We start from the raw sequence: 6,632 nt of genomic DNA on the forward strand, positions 1-6,632 counted from the left end.
ATGTGGTGGAGGTGCAGGTGAATCTGTGGCGGGTATGGAAGTTTCCTTTGGGGCCTTGGAGGGAAGTGAGGGGGGAGGTGTGGGCGCAAGTGTTGCACCTCCTGCGGTTGCAAGGGAAGGTGCCGGGAGTGGAGGTTGGGTTGGTGGGGGGTATGGATCTGACAAGGGAGTTTTGGGGCCTTGGAGAGAAGTGAGGGGGGGAATTCTTTGCTCTATCCTTAGTTGCTTTCTCCAACACAGATGCCCTCCTTAACCAATGCTGCTACTCTTCCTCCTTTCTTGAGCAACTTATAGCCATGAATATACAATACTCAATCCTGTCCTAACTTGAGCCAGGTGTCTATTATTGCCTCAGCATCACATTTCCAGGTGACAATCTGAGCCCCCAACCTTATTTATAACATTCCTTACATTTACATACAGCAAATTCTGTTTTAACCGGCACCTTATGAACCAATACTCGCAATTAACTGACAAAAATTATATACCTGCAATAGCAGAATTTTACAGTATTATCGCAACCTCAGTGGTCAGTTGAGTGTGCAAGTGAGAAAGCTCTGCTGGTAATTTTTATTTCAGGCAAAGTTGCTTATTTACACAAATCTCAAATAGAAAGTTGTACACACTCTGCATTAAGTTTCGATTACTTTGCATATGTTTTCACGTTGATTACGTGGACCTCTTGATCAACTGGAATATTTGATCAACTGGTCCCTTAGGTGCCAGTTAATAAAAAGTTTGCTGTACATGCATGTTAATTGCATTTTGGACCTACTTCTTTCTCCATTACATTGACTTCATGTATTAATTTGCTACTCTGTATGCTACAGCATGAAGCAGCAACCTAAAACTGAAAAATTAAAATCTAAACAAAATTCTAGTGGTTAGAAGCAGAAGTACTTGCATCTTTTTGCACCTACAGGAGAATCTTCAAAAGATTTGTGTTTCATCTTCCTCTCCAGCATCATGACAGTTGCAGAATCTTTATAAATTTATCATTGATCACTCAGTCAAAAAGTAAAAAGATTCTGTTCTACAGCTTAACTGTTGAACCAATTATCAGGAGTATATTTCTACATTTCAGACTCAAAATGCACCACAAACTAAAATTCTATATTCCATAGTAAAATATTCCAGCATAATATCTAACTCACGATGAGCAACACCACAGAATATTACTGATAGATTCAAAGTGTAGCAGATCTATCACTCTACTTGGAAAGGAAATATTTGCCAGGCTACAGGGAAAGAGCCAAACAATTGTAATTTATTGCCTCTTTCAAAAAGCCAGCTAGCTTGCACACAATAGATGTTCTTCACTGTAAGATTTAATGGAAACCAATAACAAAAATAAACCCAGAGGTTGATTTCGAGCCCAAAACATCTCAAGCAATTTATAAATGCCTTTTGATGCGATTTCAGTATTGATCGGTGACTATCGCTGGAAAGCAATAAGGCACAGAGCCTGGATCAGGTTTAGAGCAAGCGTATCCTATCTAAGACTGCATCGTCTTGGTGACTCATACACTGAGCTAAAAAAACCAAGAGCAGATGGGATCACTATAATCAAGATGGTGTACATATGGCAAGTTTTATTGCCAATTTCCAGTCCTTGAGGAGGAACTAGCTCCAAAAATTGAAACTCATTTTGCAAATCTTGTATTCATACTTCTCTTTTTTGGAAAAATTGAATGAATCAGCAAACAACGATTCCACTCTTTCCACCAACATTCATCACATTTGGACTCTAAACTCTGTAGGTCAGATCCCAGAATTTACATAATTCCCAACTCCCCAACCCCAAAGTTGTAAAAGCCTATGTGCACGATAATCAGAGGCTATCATTCTGCTGCAAAAGGGAGCTGGTAAATTCACAAGAATATGATCCTCGAATCACACCTAAACAAGCACTAAAAGAAAGAGAGAATCATAACAGGGAACAAAACAAAAACAGAACAAGCAAGAGTCATGAAATCCTAAGCCTTGGAGTGAGAATAACATGGTTCAAATTGAGGCAAAATACACAGTTTTAACTGTATACTTATAATCGCAGAAAACACTTAAAAGAGACCAGAAAGTGATTTAAAGACTGCAACGTATACAGAGCTTTAATAGATTATCCAATGCTCAGTTGGGAATGGCACTATGTAATTGAACTGCACAGACAAGGATAAAAATCGCACAACACCAGGTTACAGTCCAACAGGTTTAATTGGAAGCACACTAGCTTTAGAGGTGCCTTCTTACCCTAAGATTTACTGAGGTTCTTAATAGCCATGTTAAGCAGACAGGGAACTCACCATGTGGGCCAAGTGGACTGAAAGTCCTGTTAGGTTTGCCTGCAGCCAATGGGGCTCCACGTACCTCAGTTGAGGAATCTCATATTGGTGGGGGAATACAGGAAACTGCACTCCTATTCGTCCCTGCTGTCACCCTTTCAAAACCCCCACCTCCCTGGTACCCTCATTCCACCAAACATGCCTGTCTCCAAAGTTCTATTAATGATCTTAGGCCTGAGTGCAATTCTTGTTGGGATAACTTCTCCTGGCGACCTTGCCAGAAGTGGAGGGCTGGTAGCCTCTCATTGGCCGACAGAGCTCAGGGCCAGGCTTCTTGCCATGATCAGGTTTTAGTCTGACAGGAGGACCATTCCTGTTCAGCTGCGCCTCATTCTCACATCGGATCGAGTTTCCTGAAGACGGTCAACTCAGGATTCCATGGGTTTCATTCCCAGGATACATGCGCCCCACTTCAAACAATAAATCTCACCCAAAATAAACATACTTCATGATAATCCAAGCTATTGTATGTAATCTGAAAAAGCCACTCAAATAACAACGGAAGTGCCTTAGAAACTCAGCAGTGCCAAAGAAAAATCACACTGGATTCAACATCATTGTTATTTCTCCCTTCACTGATGTTGCCAGACCTGCTGAGTTTCTCCAGCATTCTCTATTTGTATTCCAGATTGCCAGCATCTGGATCTTTTTTGCATCTATTATAGCAAAGATGATCAGTTGTTTTTAAGAAGATAGCTGATGACTATCTGCAGAAGGTTATTTCAAGATGAGCAATAAATGTTAGCTTGACCAGGGTCAGCTACACTTCTTCGAAAAATGAAAAGAAAACTTGCGTCTACCAACCACAGTGAAGATGCCACAGTCATGATGCAGAACCCACAAGTTTGTTCAGCTAAGCACCAAAGGACATATTATTATATCACTTACCTTATCACAGTTTGCAAAAGTTGCTAATCTAGAATGACTTGTCTGAGCAACTTAGACATCAACAACTGCACTCCAACCTTAAATCTGAATCAAGACATAGTCATACTCATGGAATCATGCCTATTACTAGACACCACCTTCACCATCCACGTTATGTCCTGTCCCACCAACAGGACAGGCACAAAGGTGGTGGCATACATGGTATAAAGTTGGGAGGGAATTTCCCTTTGAATCCCAATATTGGCTCCAAACACCATGAAGTGGCATGGCATCAGGTCAAGCATGAGTAAGGAAACCTCCTGTCAATTATTGCATATCATTCTCCCACAGCTGATAAATGCATTCTCCTCCATATTGAACACTTAGAGGAAGCAGAAAATGGTAACAGTGCAAAATATACTCTGAGTGGAGGACGTCACTGTCTCCGCCGCAGCATTAATGATCAAGCTGGACGGGTCCTGAAGAAGGGTAGATTAGATTCCCTACAGTGTGGGAACAGACCCTTCAGCCCAACAAGCTTCGAAATCGACGTTTCGGGCAAAAGCTCTTCAGGCCACTGCAGCGGACAGCTGAAACTGACAACTGGAAGCGGCAGGGACAGGTCACTATAAATGCCGGAGGAAACACCATAGAAGCGCTTCACAGGAGGCTCCCAAGCACTGAGGATGTCACCCAGACAGGGGACGAAACGTTTGCAACAAAAACTTCCAGCTCGGCGAACAGAACCACAGCAACGAGCACCCGAGCTACAAATATTCTCTCAAACTTTGAATATTAGACAGCCCTTCTAAAACCATGACCACTTCCATCTAGAAGGACAACGACAGCAGATACATGGGGACACTATGTCCTGCAAGTTCCCCTCCACTGTCTGGACTTGGAAATGTATTGCCATTACTTCAGTGACACTGAATCAAATTCTGCAACTCTCTCCCTAATAACATCATGGTCTACCTACAGCACATGGGCAACATCATATTATGGCTGCAATTCACTACCACTTATTCAAGGGCAACTAGGGACAAGTAGTTAATCCTGGCTCAGCTAGCAACACCCATATGCCATGAGTGAATTTAAAAAAAATATTTCAACCAAATTAGGAGACAGTATTAATTAAATGTTTCTTGCTTTTAAGAATTAATCCATGCTCTCCACATTCACAAAGAATTGTATAATATTGTGCTTGATTTTCCCTGCCTGAGTCACAGATAATGTACCCACGATTCTTGTATCAGACTACTTTTTTCCTACCGTTCAATGCCCAGTGGTCAGACTTGGAACATTGCTTCATCACCCGAGTTACCAGTTCTGCTCAATCCAGCATCACCTGCTGTGCAGAGGCAACTTGTGAGCTCCACTGGGATATTCAAACTTAGAATAAAGCAGTCTAACCCCAAGAGACATTAAACAGCTCTGACACAACCATCAATCTGATGCAGCACTTAACACGTGCACTCAAACATACACACAGCACTCTATGGAATGTCAAAATTGGCAAAAAAAGGAATGGCAAAGAGAAGGCGAATGAGAAACCAGCTCAATGTGAAATTATAGCCAGCATGGATACAGAACCCCTCCGAAGATCAGTCTGTTCACCATCTCCTTACCCACTGGTTTGTACAATTCATCTATTACAAGCAATTTTTAATAACTCAAACAAATAATTCAAAGAAGAAACTGCTTCCAGTGGCAGGTGTCAGTGACCATATGACACAAATTATAAATAACTGACAAGAAACAAAAATGTCAATGGGAGAACATTTATGCTAGCCTTAAGATTCAGGAGTGTGACAGGGTGCTGTGATCAGGAATGCGGTGTCAGAAAGGTGCAGACTTCCAGAAGGAATTGGATAAAAACACAATGGCTAGTAAGAGACATGGGAGCACTGCATGAAAGCAGGGAAGTGGGACTAATTAAGTGGTCCTTTCAATGATCTAAAACAGCCACAATGGGCAGAGTGGCCGCCTCTCATACACTTTAAGGGAGCAGTAAGGGGCTCACAGCAGGAACCAACGCCCAGTCTGATCCTATTCTACCTGAAAGGGGAGGGCGAGTTACAGTTAATTGGAGAAATGGCTCTGCCCAGGGGATAGCACAGCTGTGATGGCCCGAATGGCCTCCTCTTAAGTGCTGGGTAATTCTAGGAAAGCCAAGGCCATGATTTAGGAGTGGGTTATTCTGACAGACTTGACCGCAGGGGATCCCAACTATAGGATTACTGAACAGATTGAAGGGGCTTTAATACCACCCCGCCCCCCACCTCCCTCACACCCATGTTCACTATTGTATTTATTTTGATCACGGATTTGCAACTCGTTTTAAGGGTTTTTTTCGCGGCCAGGTACAAAAATACCGGAGCACCCCTCCGACCCCCGCCCCAGACAGTGATCCCAGGGAGCGGCCTAAATTTCACACTCAGACCGGCTTTACCTCCCCCACTCCCTCACCTCAGCGACCGCGGAGGAAACTCCGAGGCTACGGCAGGAGGCCCAGGCAATGAGGCCTCGGTCGAGAAGCCGAATCCAGCCCCCGAGCGGGGATAAGGGCTCCGGTTAGAGGGGGAGGGGAGATGGGGTTTCGGTTTAAATGGCCCCGGGGACCGTTAGTCAGTCACTCACCGCCTTCCCGCTCGATCCGGCCCGACCTGTCAATCAAAGTGCCCAGCTCGAGGTCCACCCATCACATCGGCCGGGGAGGCGGGGATTTGTCCATAGAGACCAATAACAGGGGTCACACAGGATCGACAGCTGTATTCGCCAATGGAGATCTGAGTGTCGATTTGAAGGACGGCACTCTTGACCAATAATACGTGATTCCGTGCGATTGACGTCAGTATTACCCAATAATAATTGTCCAATCCTGACAATGCGGGCCGACCGTCATCCAATAGACATAGAAATTCCCCCATGCCCGCTGACTGACAGGCGCCTCGCCCAATTAACGCCGATAGTCTGGTCAAGCAGTGGTAAGGTCAGTCGGACTCGTGTATGTTTCCTTCAGCAGCAAATTCATGAGGAGCTCCATTTAACATCTCCCCTGGCGTTGACCTCCAATGTAACATCGACAAACCCATTGGCTTCTAGAGCCTTCCTCCCTAAACAGAGTCAAAAAGGCTGCCTTGTATAACTTACTGCAAGGCTAGCTGATGGTTCAATGATGATCGGTGTTACAGCTACAAATGATCATTTTTGTTATGGGTTTTCAACTCTTTAAGGCACTGGCAACACTGCGTATATGATTCAAGCCTGTCTCTCATTAAATCTACTCCCAAAGATACATGTATCTTTGTCTGCAGATGCTGGAATCCAAAATTCCAGGCAGGAGGTTGGAAGAGCACAGTACGCCAAACAGCATCAGGAGGTGGAGAAGTCAACGTTTGAGGTGTCACCCTTCTTCAAGACTCA

At 43.9% G+C, this 6,632-nt stretch overlaps 1 protein-coding gene across 3 annotated transcripts in view; it reads right to left on the reverse strand.

Annotated features, from left to right (window-relative positions):
* Window positions 1-5,924, reverse strand: part of LOC122547132 (epsin-2-like) — a 24,283-nt gene extending 18,359 nt beyond the window's left edge. For 2 of the 3 annotated variants that reach the window (XM_043685709.1, XM_043685707.1), the window contains exon 1: window positions 5,847-5,924. The gene's annotated coding sequence lies outside the window, so the exon portion shown is untranslated. Of the gene's footprint in view, window positions 1-5,675; window positions 5,781-5,846 lie in introns of those variants that run through there. The other variant, XM_043685708.1, reaches the window with a different exon arrangement.
* Between the last annotated feature and the right edge of the window lie 708 nt (window positions 5,925-6,632).

The sequence above is a fragment of the Chiloscyllium plagiosum genome, unplaced genomic scaffold (assembly GCF_004010195.1).
Source record: "Chiloscyllium plagiosum isolate BGI_BamShark_2017 unplaced genomic scaffold, ASM401019v2 scaf_10637, whole genome shotgun sequence".
Lineage (NCBI taxonomy): Eukaryota > Metazoa > Chordata > Chondrichthyes > Orectolobiformes > Hemiscylliidae > Chiloscyllium > Chiloscyllium plagiosum.